This window comes from Carcharodon carcharias, chromosome 25 (genome assembly GCF_017639515.1).
Source record: "Carcharodon carcharias isolate sCarCar2 chromosome 25, sCarCar2.pri, whole genome shotgun sequence".
Taxonomy (NCBI): domain Eukaryota; kingdom Metazoa; phylum Chordata; class Chondrichthyes; order Lamniformes; family Lamnidae; genus Carcharodon; species Carcharodon carcharias.
This window is the reverse complement of record NC_054491.1, coordinates 44,532,968-44,552,462: the sequence shown is the minus strand read 5'-3', so window position 1 is coordinate 44,552,462 and position 19,495 is coordinate 44,532,968. Positions and strand designations below refer to the sequence as shown.

General features: G+C 41.4%; 1 protein-coding gene across 5 annotated transcripts in view; it reads left to right on the top strand.

Annotated features, from left to right (window-relative positions):
• LOC121269532 (rho GTPase-activating protein 32-like) overlaps positions 1 to 19,495 on the top strand; it is a 524,870-nt gene that overhangs the window by 75,744 nt on the left and 429,631 nt on the right. For 2 of the 5 annotated variants that reach the window (XM_041174188.1, XM_041174184.1), the window contains exon 2: positions 5,963 to 6,080. The exons of the other annotated variants lie outside the window; for them this stretch is intronic. The gene's annotated coding sequence lies outside the window, so the exon portion shown is untranslated. The remainder of the gene's footprint in view (positions 1 to 5,962; positions 6,081 to 19,495) is intronic. 5 annotated transcript variants of the gene reach the window in all.

The window sequence follows — 19,495 nt, the reverse complement described above, 5'->3', positions numbered from 1 at the left end:
TTCCATCCCCCACCAGGATGGTCTGAGGGTTCTCCGCTCCTTACTTGGATAGAGGCCCGAGCAATCCCCATCCAGCACTATCTCCTCCGCCTGACTGAACTTGTTCTCTCACTGAACAATTTCTCCTTAAACTTGTTTCATTTCCTCCAAATAAAAGGTGTGACTATGGGTACCCGCATGAGCCCTAGTTGTGCCTGTCTTGTATATGGAACATTCCTTGTTCCAGTCCTATTTAGGCCCCTTCCACCGCCCCCCCCCCCCCCCCCCCCCTCCCCCACCCCCACCACCCATCCCCCAAAGAACTCTTTCTCGATGACAGTATCAGTGCAGTTTCATGTTCTCGCCTTCACCCGGAAAAATGATCTTTTTCTCCCCTGCTTCCAATTTCCACCCTTCTCTCAACTTTACATGGTCCATGTCCAACGCTTGCCTTCCCTCCCATCCTTGAGATCTCTATCTCCATTTTGGTGTTAGACTGTCTACCAATGTTCATTACTCCCATAGCTACCTCAACTACAGTTCCTTATACCCTGCTTCCTGTAAGGACTCCATCCCAATCTCCCAGCTCCTCTGCCCCCATCGCATCTGTTCCAATGATGCTACCTTCCAAAGTGGTGCTTCTGACATGTTTTCCTTTTTCCTGAACCGTGGTTCTCTTCTATCTCTCTCCCTCTCTCTCTCTTTCTCTCTCTCTCTCTCTCTCTCTCTCTCTCTCTCTCTCTCTCTCTCTCTCTCTCTCTCTCTCTCTCTCTCTCCCCCCCCCTCCCCCCACTGTGGTTGACAGGGTCCTCAACCCTGTCCAACCCATCTCCTGCACCTCTGCCCTCAGCCCTTCCCCTTTCTCCCAGAACCAGGATAAGGTCCCCCTTGTCCTCATTTTTCACCCCACCAGCCTACGCTTTCAAAGGATCATCCTCTGCCATTTCTGCGAACTCCAGCATGATGCCACTGCCAAACAAATCTTTCCCTCGCCCCATCATCCTACTGTGATGCCCACATGTCCGTCCTTGTCCTGCTGCAATGTTCCAGTGAAGCCCAGTGCAAAGTAGAGGAACAGTACTTCATCTTCTGATTAGACACTTTACCTCCTTCTGGACTTATCATTGAGGTCAACAACTTCAGACCAAGAACGTTCTCCTCCATCTTTACCCCTTCTTCTTTAATCCAATGATTTTATTTTATTATTTATTTCAAAAAATTTTCCAACTCCCCCACAAGGCCATCTGCCATTTGTTCTTAGGTTTTGCTTTCAGAGTTCTCGCCCTTGTTCTGCTATTAACACATTCTGCTATCTTACCTTTTTGCCACTATTACCTTCTTTAGTCTTTACCACTACCATTCACACTCCTTGTCCTGTGGCCATGACATCTTTGTCAATCTCTCCTGAGCTCCCACATGACCTTTTATTTTGATGCACCCCCTCTTTAACATTATAAAATCTATCACATTTCTACTCTTGAGCTCTGAAGAAGAGCCATACGGACTTGAAATGTTAACTGTTTCTCTCTCCACAGATGCTGCCAGGCCTGTTGAGTTTTTTTGCATTTTTTTTTTATTCCAGTCATATCTGCTTTTTCTGGCTGGCTGGCCTTCACCTGTCTCTCTGTGGAAAATGAATGAGCTGCTGTTCCGCAACAAGTCAAAAGCCACGAGGAACATGCCTCAAAATCATGAGGCTGCCCTTTCTCGGGAGCCATTTCTTCTGCTTTCCTCTCTCCATCCTTCAGTTGCCCTGCACCCACAATAATGACTGCCATTAGTCCTTCACATCAGGCCTGCATCCAGCAGCCTGTTGAAACAACATCATCAGTAAGCTTTGCTCCAAATGCACAAAACAGATCAATTCTAAATCTGATCAAAAGCATTAAATTTTGTCCAGTGCCCCAATGAACAGTTACCCATTTTCAATGAACTTTTATGCTTGTCCTCCCTTCACTGACAAACTGTCAGACATCCTCCCTGCGCTCTGTTCACCCCTCGCCTCCACATGCTACAGTCATCTCTCAAATCGTGCAAAGATCATCTGTTGATTCCTGGAGCCTCCTCTCACATTGCCTTACAAATAATGAGCTGCAGCCTCCTCCCCACCCACGCTCATATCTTGGGAGTAACAAGCCAGCCTGTTGATCTTAAACCTGTTGGTGTTCTTTCGATTTTGAGCCAGTGAAAGTATGGAACAGGAATTGAGGACTAGTAACAAATTGTAACTCTTTAAATGCCAGAACAGTGCTTTAAAAATTAAGTTTTGATAGAAACAGACAGTGCTGGAGAGACCTGTGCCTTTGTTAGGAATGTTAGCAGTAATGCACAGGATTTACTGGGCAATGGAATCATATCATTAACCAAGTCTTTGCCATATAGCCAGGGGTTGTGACCTTAACTACCTTCTCTCAGGATTTTGATACAAATTTTATGCAATTGATCCAAGGAATGAACTGAGAGGGATGAGTACTTGTGTCTCTCTCCCTCCTCATCTGCCAATTTTGTACATCCCCTTCCACCTTGGAGCACAATCTGTGCATCTTCCAATATCTTGACTAAATGACATCTATCTTAATGTTTGAGTGCAGTTAGTGAGTGAGTGAGCTATCCAACTGTGAGGGCATCGTAATCAAGCCTGTCTATCCACACATGCACGCCCAGCAAAGGTTGCTTCTGTAATGATCAGGAGTTGGTTCCTGACTGCTATCTCTATCTTAGCCCAGGAATACTGATTCCAATTATAATGCCTCTATCATTACCCTGGTTGAGATAAACATTTCCTAGGATTTGAACTGTAAACTTTCCTGGTGTACAAAGCTGGGTTATCCAGTTTATTGATCAGCTGAACTATTGAGAAGGTGGCTCATTTGAGATGTTACATTTTCTGCTTTGTTCTCTGGTTCCCAACGAAATTAGCTGGAGAAGTCGTGGTTTTCCAATGTTCTTCCAGCTTAACCAGCACTTTTTCAGTCATTAAAATGCTCAACAACCCCTCCACATACAAAAAGGTTCACACAGATGCTGCCTTTATCAGAGTGTTCCACCCAATTAGAGTTGGATATGCCCTGTTAAGGATCATAATTTGCATTGTGTGGCTATTGGCAGGAGCTTCTTTCCTGTTGAATATTAGCAGTACAATTTGTAAATCTCTCCTTTACTTCTTGAATTAAACTTGCACCTGGCTGCTTCAATCTGCGTAGTTGTACTGCAGTTAATCAGGTGCTTGTCGGACTTGTAATTGAAAGAATTGATTATTAGATTGAGAGTTTGTACTTAGCTTTGGCAAGGAGTGAGTGCCAACCTTATTTATCTTGATTGCTGCTCAGATCCAGATATTGGTTGATGCTTTTATGGCCAAATATTTGGGCCCTTTTATAATTGTTTTGTGTGATCGCTGACCATGTGCATCTCCTTTGCTCAGAAACTGAGAATGTTCATAACTTGGGTCAAAACAAATTTATTCTAAATTATTTTGTTTAGAATTTCTGTACTTTTATGTCTGCTGGCTGTTTTGACCATTTATGAAAGCATCTGCTCCTCTTTCCCATTACATTTTCAGCAGCAAGTCTCTGAATGCCACAGAGCACCAAAGCATTACACCAATGCAATGCATCGCCCTTTGCAGGTACGGGCATGTGAACCTTACAGTAAATATGTAGAGCTGCATTTGCATGGGATTGAACTGTGCTTGACTCCTCACATTTAATGCAGATTTGGGAGAGCCATATGGCTATAACTGCTGAGAGATTAAAAAAAAGTAATCTGAAATAACTTGTATTTATATGGTGCCTTTCACAGATGTCCCAAAATGCTCCCAGCCAGTGAAGAGCTTTTGAAGTGTAGTTGCTGTTGTAATGTAGAAAATGCTGCAGCCAATTTATGCACAGTAAAGGTACGCAAACAGCAGTGAGATAAATGATCAGATACCCTGTCCTTGGTTGAGGAATAAGTGCTGGCTAAGACAAAGGGTGAACCCTCTAACTCTTTGAACATCATCTGTGCTGCACTGAAATGTCAGCCTAGATTATATACTGAGGTGTACAAAGTGGGACTTAAACCTACAACTTCTCACTCAGAGCTAAGAGTGCACCACTCAGCCACAGCTGACCCCATCAATCTACTTTTAGGGGCATAGGAATTGCTATGCAAAGAAGTCCAAGGACCATCTAGTTTTCCACTCCTGTGGTGTAGTGATAATGGAATTATTGACCAACCATAGCATCAATCTATCAATCTGCAAAAGATGCGGAAATGAGGTGAGGAAAACCTCACTGATGGAAAGATTTGATTTCAAAGTGAGGTACCTGATAATGCAGCTTCAGGGAATGTGCTTCCTACAAAAGAATCTGAAATTGTGGAGCTGCGACGTTCCACACAGATCAGGAGACCACCTGAAAGACTGAACTTGTAATTTTATGACGTGTAAATATTGTAATTTCATGATATAAATATCCTTGTAAATACAAAATGTACAGAAAAGTTAAAGGGGGAGGAATGTTGTATTTATAGTTTTGGGAAATGTAGGACTGCAGCTTTAAGAATAATTCTGTGTTGTAAGATCACATAATCTGTGTAAACCAATGTGTTAACAACACGGGGAACCTCTACAGGAGAGTTCTTCTTTAGTTAAGGGGTTTGATGCACACAGTAGTTGCTGCTGCTGTCTTGTAAATAAAGTTAAATGTTTCCACTAAGAAAAGTTGCCTGAAGATCAACTCTATAACACCATCATCATATTTTTGGAATTCAATTTCACAACTTGCCATGGTGAAATTTGAACTTTCAACCTCTGCTTGCTAATCCAGTGCTGTAACCATTGTATGTGAATGAGTAGAAAGGTGGATGGATATTGCCTGACCTCTGTAGTAACTGGATCTGATTGTCACAAGTAATCATTTCATGTATACATTTTGTTTACCAATCCTCACACCTTATAAGTGGTGCTTCCTCTTGGTGTTAAATTGAAACCTGTTGTTATTTGATGTCTGTGGTATCTGCTGTGGTGTTGTCAGGAAGCAGGATATCTGATTTCTGCTGAAGTGGGAGCAGCAGTGGCTACTGACTCGAGTCTCTTTGCATCTGTTGCTTTGATGAAAAGGTCACCAGATTTCACTCCAGTTTTTAAGAAAGCCACAAATATCAAAAACTTAACATTGGACATCAGGCCCATCAGAAGCTTGACAGGACAGTTCCATTCTAATCATCATGTGATGAAAATTACCTGTCATACTCCTTTTTTTATTCATTCATGGGATGTGGGTGTCACTGGCTAGGCCAGCATTTATTGCCTTGATAAGGTGGTGGTGGTAAGCTGCTGCCTTGAACCACTGCAGTCCATGTGGTGTTGGTACGCCCACAGTGCTGTTAGGGAGTTCCAGGATCTTGACCCAGCAACAGTGAAGGAACGGCGATATATTTCCAGGTCAGGATGGTGAATGAGTTGCAGGGGAACTTCCAGGTGGTGGTGTTCTATCTGTTGCCCTTGTCCTTCTCGATGGTAGTGGTCCTGGGTTTGGAAGGTGCTGTGTAAAAAGACTTGGTGAGTTCCTGCCGTGCATCTTGTAGATGGTGCACACTGCTGGCACTCAGTGGTGAATGTTTGTGGATGGGATGCCAGTTAAGTGGGCTGCTTTGTTCTGGATGGTGTCAAGCTTCTTGGGTGTTATGGGAGCTGCACTCATCCGTCTTAATCTATTTATAGTTTGGATATTAACTACATTCCACATGTAGGCAGAATATCACAAAAATTGAGAGGAATTGAGCCTTTAAGAAAAGCATGCCCTAAATGTTCAGATAAAAAATAAAATTCATCAGTAGAACGCTTGTCTCCCAGGCCAGAAAATCATGCCATTTTTTGTTCATTAGTTTCTTCTGTTTGAGAAGAACTGTTCATATTCATTCGAGCTGTGATGATGCTACACATATAACTGTTGATTGTGGGGATCATGGCATGCTTACTTTTTTGCCCACTTTCACCCAGGACTTCTGATTCCAGCTGGAACAAAGAAGACCCGGTGCAGCAATCTGGAAGAAAACTTGCCAATAGGAGCAGCGCACGGGACCTGCCCTATTTTTATGACATGAGCTGCCATATTCGGGTAAGTTTTTAAAGACCTCAAGTCTTTTGGAGAATTTAGTGAGTGGGTGGGCGGGGGAGTTGAGTTGGGTTATGGGTAGTCAGGTCAGCGTGTAGGTAGTCGGGTTGGGGGCTGAGTATGCAGGTTGGGGGGCGGATGTTGGGTAGTCATGTCAGAGGATCTGGTAGTCATGTTGGGGGATCAGGTCATGTCAGGATCTGGGGAGAGGTTAAGTTGGGTCAGAGGTTTTCGGGGTAGTTGGATTGGGTGTTTATTGGGGATTAGTCGAATTGGGGGTGTCGGGGTGGTGGGTTGGATTGCACTTTTAATCACTGAGTTGCATCAGAGATTAAACATTTTAACAGTTTTAGGTAAGTATCCCTGGTAAGTCGTTCTTATCTAGCTCCAAGTCTCCAACGTTAGCAGAGGCCCCGGGCAGCCCAAATCAGCCCATTGAAAATTTAAACCTCCCATGCACACATCAAGATTTTGTCAGGGTCCAAGCGTGTACTAGTAGCTTAAATTCAGTGCATCGTTGCTCCTAATGCCAAAAGACCTGACCTAATATCTATGAGAGAATGAATGCCATAACTGTCTCCTATTACTGCATTACAACTCTCCAGGGCCTGCAGTGCTGCCCTAGTTTGTCATCGACAGATGAAAATTTGTTCCAATTGCATTGCAAGAAGTTTGATATAACATTGCTAGCCCTGCTAGAGGAATGGGTTCATGCCTGAGTGCAAATGTTCAATCAATAAAAGTGTGCAAGGCTAAACCCAGCAACTGCAGTTTCACTTAGTCAGGTTCACCTCAGTGGTACAAAAGCTTTTAGAGATGATAATCTGGAACAAAATTAACAGTCGCTTGGACAAGTGCAGATTAATTAGGGAAAACCAGCATGTATTTGCTAAAGGCAGATCATGTTAAATAACTTGATTGAGGTCTTTGATGAGAGAACACAGATAGTTGACGAGGGTGGTCAAAATGTGGTCCCCTCTACATTGAGGAGACCAGATGCAGACTGGCTGACTGCTTTGCATAGCACCTCAGTTCAGTCTGCAAGCATGAACGTGAGCTTCCTGTCGCTTGTCATTTCAGTTCAACACCTCTGATCTTACTGTCCTTGGCTGCTGCAGTATTCCGGTGAATTCAATGCAAGCCCGAGGAACAGTACCTCGTCTTTTGACTCGGCAGTCTACAGCCTTCTGCACTCAAAATTAAGTTCAACAATTTTAGATCATAACCACTGCCTCCAACTTGTTTCTTTGTTTTTCGCTGGTTTGGTTTTTTTCTAATTTCTTTATTTAGTTCTTCACTTTGCATTCAGATGGCTGCTATCCATCCATTCACATTTCATCTAGTCACATCCTTTGTTCCTTTACTGTATCCATTGCTATTTTCTTTGCCTTTTATATCATGAAACTTTTCGTCATTTGGTCTTCCCTACCTGCCACCCTACCATAGACCTTCCCTTTTTATTCCCCCCTCTCCCCTTTCACTTACTTAAAACCTATTACGTTACTCTTTTTCCTCAATTATGATCGGCATTGACAAATATTAACACTGTTTATTCTCTATAGATGCTGCGTCACCTGCTGAACATTTCTAGCATTTTCAGTTTTTATTTGATTTCCAGCATCTGCAGTACCTTGCTTTTATGTTGTGGTTGATGTGGTATAGATGGACTTCTACAAAGCATTTGAAAAGTGCTACATAACAGGCTTATAAGCAAAGTTGAAGTCATGGAATAAGAAGGATAATGGCAGCATGGATATGAAGTTGACTGAGTGCTAGGAAACAATAGTGGTGGACTGTTGTTTTTTTGGACTAGAGGAAGGTGTACAATGGGGCTCCCAAGGACGACTCCTTTTCTTAACTATGTATTAATGACCCAGGCTTGAGTGTACAGGGCACAATTTTAAAACTTGCAGATGACACCACACTTGGAATATTGTGAACTGTGAGGAGGATAGTGAAAGACTTCAAGAGGACATTGACAGGCTGATGGAATGATCAGACACGTTGCCGATGGAATTTAATGCAGAAATGTGTGAATTGGTATACTTGGTAGAAAGGACAAGGAGCTGGAATATAAAACACGGTCACAATTCTAAAGGGGGTGCAGGAACAGAGACACCTAGGGATATGTGTGCACAAATATCGAAGGTGGCAATGCAGGTTGAGAAAGTGGTTAAAAGGCATATGGGATCCTAGGCTTTATAAATAGAGTAATAGAATACAAAAGCAAGGAAGTTATGTTGAACCTTTATAAAACACTGGTTGGACCCTGACTAGAGCAATGTGTCCAATTCTGAGCTCTACACTTTTGGGAGGATGTGAAGGCTTTGGAGAGAGCCCAGAAAAGATTTACAAGAATGGTTCCAGAGCTTAAGGACTTCAGTTACATGGATAGATTGGAGCAGCTGGTGGTGGTCTCCATAAAGAAGAGAAAGTTGAGAAGAGATTTGTTAGAGGTGTCTAAACAGAGTGTATAGAGAGAAACTGTACCCATTAATGGAAAGGTTGAGAACTTGATTTTGGGTGATTGGGAAAAGAACCAATGATAAAATGCAGATAGACTTCTTTATGTCTTGAGTGGTTATGATCTGGAATATACTGTCAGAGTATGGATACAATGGGGGCTCTCAAGGGAATTAGGTAAGCACCTGAAAAGATGAAAAAATTGCAGAGCTAAGGGTAAGAGCAAGGCAGATTTGCTATTGCAGAGAGCCAGAATGGGTATGATGAGCTGAATGGCCTTCTGTGCTGTAACCATTCCATGATTCTACTCAATGATTAAAGGACCTAACAGCCGTTGCACATCATTCCCAGAATAGCCACAGCCTTTGGTGCTTGTTGGAGCTTCCTGAGGTTGCCTGGACCTAGTTAACAAATAAGCTGTACTCTGAAAAGGGCAGCTCCATCAGCTTTCTTCATAAATCAAAATGGAAAACCTGTAGTCCTCAGTTGAGCCTATGCATAACAGTGCAAACTGACCTTTGTGAAGAGGACATCCATCTTCGATTGCTGCCTGGCCAACATGGTCCACAATAGCTCGATTCCTGGATGGAGCAGGAACTTGGATCATCACCAAATCAATTTCAGTGGAATGTTTGTATACAGATTTCACTTTTTGGCAAGAGATCAGATGAAACTGGTTCTCTTGAGTGAAGCACCTTTACTTTTATGCCAAGTGTTTTCTTTACCTCTATTCCAAAGGATCTGAAGGGTGTGGGGATGGAAACAGGAAAATGGAACATTGTAAAATCAGTCTCTGAAAGGGGCCTAATTACTTTTTGAAAATTCAGCTTAAGGAAGGGCCAAATGGCTGTCTCCTGTGCCAAAAATCTTATGCTTCTCTTTCTACATTTCTGAAAGCCTCTGTACTTCATTTGGAATTGAGAGATTACCACTGAGTCAGTGGGTGATTTTTGAAAAAACAAATGATTCTTAAGTTTGAGGAACTATACAGACTCTGACTGTTGTGACTGCCTGCTGGATTCTTGGATAGTTGGAATCCTGCAGAAATGTGATTAGCAGAAATAGCTACTGGGCCATTAATGCCGAAATTGTTTGCCCCAGGAATAGTATTTAGCTGGACCTGCATTGAACGACATTCCAAATAGGGCTGTCATTAAATCAGTGCATATCAAAGCATTTAACAGGTAATGATGTCAAATTTTAAATGCAGTCGCTATTGTAGTGTTGGGTGTTCAGCCGTCATTTTGTTCATATTAATTTGTTCATAGCAAGATCCCTCAAACAGCAGTGAAATAAATGACCAGATAATCTGTTTTTCAGTGATGATGACTGAGTGAGATATATTGGTTAGGACAATAGGTTAAGACCCTGTTCTTCTTTGAAAGTATTATGGGATCGTTTACAACCACTTGAGAGATTTAAAGTCTAATCTGAAACTCAGCACTTCCAACAGTGCAGTACCACCTCTGTACTGTTAGAAATTTCAGCCTAGGCTGTGCACTCAAGCCTCTGAAGTGGACTTGAAACTATGTCATCCTTATTGAGGTGAGAGTGATGCCACAGAGCCACGGCTTTTATCAGGTAGGTAATTTGAGGTTTCCCCCATAAAGAAGTATAAAAATCGAGAGGGGGGAGCATTCTGTTTTAAAACTAAAATTGGTTATTAGAACCCAACTCTAAAAGGTGTTATTTAGCATTTACATTTCAGCATTAATGCATAATAAATGTGAGAGACTGGTTCATTTCCCTGCCTTGTATTTGATATCAGTGGAAACTAAAATCAAAAAAATTATAGCATGGAAGAAGTCCATTCCACCCCTTGTACCCGTGCTGCTTCTTTGATAGAACTATCCAATAGTCCCACAGGCCTCTTCCTTTAGCCCTTTGAAAATTACTGCTGAATCTGGATCCACCATGCTCTCAGGCAGTACATTCTAGATCACAACTCATGTAAAAAAAACGTTACCTCGTGGCACTTTTTTTTTGCCAAACACCTTAAATCTGTGCCCTCTGGCTACTGGCCCTTCTGCCACTGGAAACAGTTTCCCATTATTTAATCCATTAAAATTGTTCATGATTTTGAACACCTCTATTAAATCTCCTCTTAACATTTCTGCCCTAAGGAGAGACGCCCTAGCTTTCCAATCTCTTCACAAAACTGAAGTCCCTTTTTCCTGGTAACATTCGAATAAATCTTTTCTGTACACTCTCTGAGACCTTGGAATCTTTACTGAAGTGCAGTGCCTAGAATTGAATCCAATACTACACTGGGGCCAAAAGTCCTCCATAAAGGCTTAGCATAACTTCTTTGTTCTTGTCCCCCATGGCTTGATTTATAAAACCAAGCAACCCAGATGCCTTTTTAACAGCCTCCTCAACAAGCCCTGCCATCTTCAAAGATTTGTGTACATTGTCATGGTGATGTGACTTGTGCATGAGTGATATTAATCTGTAATTTCACTGGCTGACAAAACATATATTGAACTGTTTAAAGAGATCTTTTTGAAGATAAGAAAGACAGTGACTAAAGGTGGCTGCCACAAGTCACTAGACGTCTGTTATTGAAAGTTGACTAGCTTTTGAAAAGTTCCAATGCGAATTGCAATTCAGGCATGCCACGACATTCTCCTCTGGAATTTCACACCTGAGGATGTCAAGAACAACTTCAAAGGGATTTACAGAAATGTACTGGACATGACATTTGCATTTCTATACGACTACATCTCCAGTGGCGACAGTGTCTGCTAGAACAATGGTTATCTACAGATTTGTCTTCCTATCTCATCAAGAATAATAACTCAAGGGTTTAATGGTTGGCACATTAGATAACCTACTCTTCCCCTGGCTATGAAACAAAAGCAACAGTCAGTTCAGACATCAGATAGATAAACCCCTTCTGAAATCATTATGGGCAAAGGGAAGTCATGTGACTGAAAACCATTTTGAAATCTCTTTAATACAAGCTGCTAAAAACAGAAGCAGTGAGTAGTCCGGAAAAGCTGCCAATGAAGCAGAAAGGAACTCCCTTTTCTCCCCTCCTAAGTTAAGACCCTATCTCTTACAGTTTATAAATCCAGCGCAGAAATGGTGAATTTTCTATCGAAAGAAACCTCCAGTGCGAAATGCATCAACTTCTGGAAGGGACAGGTTACGGATTAGAAAGAAATGATCTCTGGCAATTGTAGTTACGTGGTTTTCAGCTCAGCTCCTGGATTCTAAAGGAAGTTGGAAATATTTCTGCTGCAGCCACAGATTCATAAACAACAAACTCAAGATTTTATTCCTTTCAACATTGAACTTTAATTTGGCTAAGAAAGTTACTACCCACAGGATAACTTGTAAATTTTGCATGAGTGTGTATGTGAATGTGGATTGCAAAAATTCGAGAAGTGCTGGTTTACCTATTCAAATATCTTACTATCTTTACCTGGATGGGTTTTTAACTGAATAAAATCTAACCCCTTTTTGTTTTGCACCTCAGCCTGCCAGACTTTTTTTTTTACAATCAGCACATTAACAGTTAAACACAGACATTGAGTGAAATTCCTCCATCCTTCTAAATTCACAAAAGAACCTGTTATGGTCAAACTTGGAATGGTAGGGCAGGGGAGTTATCTTTATCCCTCTAATTATTTCAGAAGGGGAGTAACAGCCTAGCCACCCAGGTTTCTCTTCCTGTACTTCAAAAAAATTGTACCATTTAGTTTATATTGCATCTTCTCATTTTCCTGGCCAGAATTTATCACTTCACACTTCTTATTGAATTTCATCTGCCATGTATCTGCCCATTTCATGTATGCCCATGTCCTCTTTAAAATCTTATCATCCCCCTCATTGTATATTGCATTTCCAAGGTTCGTGTCATTTGCAAACATTGAAATTATATCCAGTATATACAAGTCCAACCCAATAATATACATCAAAATGAGCACTTATTGATGAACAACACTGTTCATCTCCCACCAGTCTGAAAAGATGATGGGTCTCTAGTGACCGTGGCTGGTCCAGTTAAGTTTCTGGTCAGTGGTGTTCACCCCACTAGAAAATGTTAGAGATTCAGCATTGGTTATGCCATTGAATGCCAAAGGGAGGTGATTAAATTCTCTTTTGTTAGAGATGGTCATTGCCTGGCATCTTGGTACAATTGCCTAGATTTTCTGAAGAAGGCTTTGCAGGATCAAGATTGCCAAGATTGATCTTTGTGGCCTGTTCGTTTTAGCCTTATTAGACTGTTCTTTAACACTTTGAAACAACTGAGTGGCTTGCTAAGAGTAAACCATATGCTGTGGCCTTGAGTTACATGTAGGTCAGATTTCCTTCCCTGAAGAACATTAATGAACCAGATGTGTTTTTATGACAATCTGGTTTTCATGGTTACCATTACTAGCTTTTTATTCCAGATTTATTTAACTGAATTTAAAATTTCCCCCAGCAGCTGTGATGGGCTTTGAACTCATGTTTCTGGATCATTAGTCCTTGTTCCTGGCCCAGTAACATAACCACTATGCTACTGTTCTCATTACTTTCCTGAAGGACATTACAGTGGATAATACTGCACAACAAGTGGACTAGGTCAATAATCAGACCAATGCTGTTCCTCATCAGAAGGTGGAACTTGCTGAACTTAGCTTGTGCATATGCAGCTTAAACACGCAAAATCGGATAGCATAGTGGAGGAGCATTTTGAAAGTGAGTATTTTCAAGTGTTTCACAAAGATTCCAGTGTAAAGTGATCCCTGAAATGCTTCTAAATGGTGTGCTGTGAGGTGTCACTGCTAGAGTCAGGGTTTGTGCCCTGTTGTAGTCTTTTTTGTCGTCACTTATAAATGGAAAGGTATCCAACTTCAAATGTTCTCCAAATTGCAGTTCACTGCTGGGTTCCTTAAATCAGGGCAAAACTGGAGCCATTCCAGATTCCAGCATCAATAGGTAGTATAAATGTAGCATTTGATCTGTAACTGAACAGAAATAAAATAACACTTTCCATCTGTGTCCTGGATACTGCTTTAATCGATGGAACAACTACTGTCCTTCAATGTCTGGGTTTGTATTTGCATCTTGATTGTGTTTAACTGTCTTGTTGGCACACCCAGATGCCTCCTGAGGTAACCCACTTGATGAAATTGATTTTCAGTAAGATTCTCATTATGGTAGAAGTTAACCTTTCAGTCAGAACTCTTACCATCTCTCCAGCATGATACCTGAAAGCCACCTGTCATGAGGGCATTATTGTTATTTCAAAGCTTTAAAAATCATGAGTCTTTTTGTGGGACATGGAGTCTTATGTCACCTGACCTGTTCCTGAGTCAGGCATGGAGAGATATGGGTGGTACTGCTGGGATTGAAGTTCCCTTTATCTAACTGGCCCACGTTTCCGTACGTAGTGAGGGGTACTAAGCTGCATCCTCACCTTTCCGACTCATGCTTCACTGCTGATAGCCCTATGAGCAAGGTTAAGTGACCGACACGTTTCTTTTATTTTGAGTGATACTAGCAAGACTGCATTCTTTTTTATCCATCTCTTTTGTCCTTTCTAAATTACCGGGCGTTTGTAGAACTGGGTACCAGGTCACTTCAGTGGATGTTAAGCATCAGTCACTTAAGATAAGGAGTAGGCCATTTCACCCATCAAGCCCCTCAGTCCTGTTCCGCCATTGTGAGATCATGGCTGATTTGCAACCTAACTCCACCTTTGGCCCATATCATTTAATACCTTTAATTAACAAAAATCTGACAATCTTAGATATATATCAATTGATCTAGTATCAATTGCTGTTTGCAGACCTTTTGTGTGTAGAAGTGTTTCTAATTTAATGCCTGAAAGTCCTGGCTCTAATTTTTAGACCCTACCTCCTAGTCCTTGACTCCCTCAACAGCAGAAATAATTTCTCTCTCTGTACCCTATCAATTGCCCTTAGTGCAGAATTGGTATCCCATGTAGATTTGGTCAGACTCCTTCCACAAAGAACAATCTTAACAGCTTTCATTTCTATTCATGCTGGGTGAAAGCTGAAAGTACAACTTTTTTCCTACATTAAACATTTCAAAAGTACTTCGTTGGTCGTAAAGTGCTTTGGGATGTCCTGAAGTTGTGAAAGACACTGTATAAATGTAGGCCTTTCTGGTCTATCTTTGATCTAGGTTGCTAATCTATTATTGTAGCCACTGCATTACTGCATTGTATGTGCGTTTCCAGACCTGCTTCAGAAATGGTGTCAGAATGAGAATACGAAGTGCCTTCTGCTGTACAGCAACAATCCCAAGCCTATTTTTATCTTTTAAAAAATGATCATGAATACTTTAGGATGTTAGCAGTGTGGATGTTAGCAGTGTGGTGACAATTAAAGGTTCCAGCAAATTCACTGCAAAATTCAGGTGCTACATTCTTCATATGAGCAGCTTTACTGAATGAGGTCATTAGTTGAAGAGAATGGTGAAGACGCAGAAATTAGCTCCTGGCATTGGTTGAGCTTCACATTAAGGAGTTTGCTATGAAGCAGCAGTCATTGTGCCACTGAAATCTTTCCAGAGCTTCATTGCACGGTGTTTTGGGAATATGGGGTAGGGCAGGAAAGTAGAGTTAATGTAGAGATTGTACGATGGCCTTATTGAATGGTGGAGCAGGCTCAAGGGCAGTATGCCTACTGCTCTTCCCATTTTTGTTCATGTGTTCTGTCAGGGATTCATTGTGTGCTATGCTTTGACATAATATTTAAAGTGTTCATTTGTATACCAATATCAATTGATAGTTATCCTTCTGATTTTTTTTCAAAGATGAATTGGGTCATCATCACAAACACAACATGCAACGGTTGGCAAGCTCTCCCATCACTCCGTGATCCACAACAAAGAAATGTACTGGGAAAGAAGCTGTACTGGAATGAAATCTTCCCAGAGCTTCAGTGTGGATTGTGTTTTGTCCTCATTCCTGTGGGTCAGCAGTCATGAGAGGTGGCTGAGTCCCTCCCTCATGTGATATGTAAACTTGTGATTTCCCCCACTCCTTACAAACTGAACAGGTTAAAAAAGATCACAGTGCCAAATTATAGAATCATAGGATAGTATCCCACAGAAGGAGACCATTCAGCACATTGAATCTGTGCCATCTTTCGAAGAGCAATCCAGATAATCCCACTCCACTATCCCTGCAGCTTTGTTCTCTTTCTAGTACTTATCCAATTCGCAAATATGTAACCAGCACCCTATCAGGTATAAATGGAGGTCAGCTTGTGAGAGTATTATAACTCCTGACGCTGATTGAAAGTCTTCATTGCGCATGCACAGAGACAACAATGATGTCATTAAAACTTGGCCATTACCTGAAAATCCTTCTTTCAGTACCAGTTTTAAATCCTGTCTGGGCATGTGTGCAGTGACGTCATTACATACAGGTGTGCAGATACAGATGCACATACATGGGCATCTAAGTAGAAATGCTGCTCTCCTTGCTCCCCCACACAGGACTCTGCCCCGAGTCACGTCCCTGTAATAATAACAGGACCCAACCTGAAGAAAGGGAGTTGTAGGCACAATGAGTGAAGGGCTACTCAATTACCCCAGGCTCCAGTTATAGTCTGTGTCCCAACTTCCTGTCCATGCGCAGTATATGCAAAGCTTTCCCGAACCAGCATTAACATTGAACTAAAGGACTACACTGCTTCAATCTGCTGAGTGCTGATTTTTCTATGCTTCTTAGTCAGTGCAGATGCTGCTGTATATCCAGGGGCTAGATGTGTTAAACTATTAACACATTGTTGAAGTAGCCAATCTTAACTCAATTTTGAATTTATACACAGAGGGAAACATTACAAGTTTCTTATATTCTTGACTAACAAGGGAGTGAAAGGATATAGGGAGTAGGCACAAAAGTGGCATTAAAACCACAGTTAGATCAGCCAGCATCTTACTGAATGGCGGAGCAGGTTTGAGAGGCCACTGGCCTACTGTTGCTCCTAATTCATATGTTTCTAAGTATATAGCTCTTAAGTCCCACACTAATGTCTCCATTCTCTAATAATTCAATCAATTCCCTCCACCTGTATAGACTTTAATTTATACACTTAACAGAACAAGAGCAGTTGAGACCCTGGGCCCGTCTAACACATGACTCTTGGGTGCCAACCCAACTCAGTGGAGTTGGGCTGGTGCAGTCAGACCCTGAAAAAATTCATGCAGGAAATCACCTTCAGAAGTAGCCTGTGCCCCACTCTCCTTCGCCTACAAGAAAAAAATACATTAATAAGGAGTTACGTATGTGAGCAGAAGGAGAGATATATGGCTAGTTTTAGAATTTGGCCTAGAGACTCTGTGATAATTGGTACAAACAAATTCAGCCTTGAGAGTACTCCTGCAATAAGGAATCAGATTTAACACTGTATATATGGAAATCAATAACTTGTGTTAATTTAGCACCTGATATAGTGGTCCTACCAACGAGAGACTTGGACAAAAGGTTGAGAAGAGAAGAAAGCAGTGGAGCACATACAGCAATGTGCTAGCGTCAGTTACCTTTAAATGATTATTTTTGTCCATGTCATGTCTTTCTGGTGCATTGTGTGACTGACTAATGGGTGTCACTGTTTCAAGTGTTTTGGAAACCCCATTGCAAACTGTGTACCATGTGTTACACATTCCAAATTCTATATGTAATTGATTTGATTTTGGTGGGAATGCTCAAGTTACAAATTCAGCTTTGTAAATGTACTGTCCAGCTATAAGTAACAGTCTCATAGTTTGGCACCCTCTGGATACGGTGAATAAGAATGACAACTTCACTCTTACTGTATAGTGCCTTCAGGTAGAGCGTAATATAACTGAAGAGGTGGTCATTAGAAGCACAGAGTATCACAACAAATAGTTTTGCTTGCATCTTCTGGAGGAACAGTGTTGGAAAGAATAATTGTATATACCTGAATAGGCATTGCTTTGTGTAGACTAAAATCCCATCTGACTGTACAATGCAGCATTGCAGTTTTCATTTTCACCCAGTAGAACCTTCCCCATCAGGAAAGATCCTAATAATTCAATCAATTCCCTCCACCTGTATAGACTTTAATTTATACAATTAACAGAACAAGAACAATTGAGACCCTGGGCCCATCTAACACACAACTCAAAGTGGAGTTGGGCTGGTGCAGTCAGACCCTGAAAAAATTCATGCAGGAAATCACCTTCAGAAGTAGCCTGTGCCCCACTCTCCTACTCACTAGGAAAGACCCTAGCAGAAGTGGAAAGTCATACACTTGTCTTAATACTTATTCAGTTGTGACGTTCTGCCTATAAAAATGCCAATTACATTAAAAATTGGTCAAATTTGGAACAGAGGCAACTTTGTAACTATGCCATATAAATAGGGGATTACATCTGCTGAAAGGCTGTTGCCTTTCATGCTTGGTACTCTGAGTGATTTGGAAAGCAGTCCGTCAGCTCAGATGGTTACAGAGTACATTACAATGACATGCTGTGTGGGGTGATGACAGGGTGAGAAGTGTTGGATGTGGGGTGGCATGGAGACAGCTGACTTTGGCATCTGGTAGAGGATAGTTTGCGTTTTCTTGGCTCATTCCTCTGTACATAAGAGACTGACAGTATGCTTGGTACAGTATTCAAATTCTATGGAGTAACTAGGAAATTGCAAGAACTGTGCAGACCACTGAGAATGAAATTCTATGATTTTCCTCTTCCCATATTTCTAATGTGAGATATGTGCTTAGGGGTGTGTTCCTGGCATTGTGTTTCAAACACTCATTATAAACGGCAGTGCTGTAATTTTATAATCAACAGCAAGTAAGGCTAATTGAATGCCTCAAGAGCATAAAGTAATAAAGATGTGTGGAGTGTTAGCTCTGTCTTTCGTTGCTAGGCACTGAAACATTGTACTTCCTTTCTTGGCTATTATTGAGCACCAGTTCTAATAATCAGGACACTGAAATTTCCAGTTTCCCTTTGCCAGTTACTTACAGCCCATTTCTATTTAACACCTTATTCTCCATTCTTGCTACTACCTGGCCATTCTTAATGTGAATTCTAGACATCATGTTCAATTATATAAATATCCAACTGATGAATCCAATTCTGATTTGCCTAATAACCACAAACGTGGAAAATTGTAGAATCCAGCAGAGACAGTGGGACCCTTTTCTTTATAACCCTTGGATCATGTGATTATTTGGTTAGTAAAACTGCTTTCCATATTGTTACAAGGATGTGCTTTTTTTAAAGAAAAAGATACAATTAAGAATAAAGTTAAGAAACTGTAATCCCATAGAGACAATGGAAAGACTGCCAGCCCAGCTGAATAGACAAGTTGCATCCCACCCTGAAGTGGGATGAGAAGGAATAAACTGTCAACCCTGCCTCTTTCTCCCCCCTCCCTCCACACACACACACCGGACTGTGAAAGACCCCATTCCCTATTGACTTTTATGCCAAAACTCATGAAAAAATGTTCTCCAACATAATGACTACAGCAAATATGGTAACCAAATTCCTCTGGAAACTATAGCCAGCAAGGCTTTATAAGAATTTTTTTTACCAAGTCAGAGCAGAGATTGGAAGGGTATATGGAAAGGCTGCAAGAGCCATCTCTCTCCCTCCCTTTCTCAGAAGTATTGAGCATGGATATTGCAGAATAACCATCCTAGGAAGAGGAATGTACTGCAAACCAAGATCTTTTGTGGTTCAAACATGGAAATCTGCTCCGTACAGCTCCACCCAGGAAGACAACTGAACAAAACGGCCGAATCATGAAATTACCACATGGAGACCTTCACAAACTAAAATATTTTTAAGTCTATCTACATACTCTACCATCTCTTCTAGTGTGTTTGTGGGGCCCGGGAAAAGAGTGTGTATGAATGGTGGTCACAATTTACTTAGTTTTTTTAAGTTTGGGAGGCAGCTTCAACAATCTTGTTTCATTCTTTGACTTAAACTTCGAAAACCTGTCCGACTAT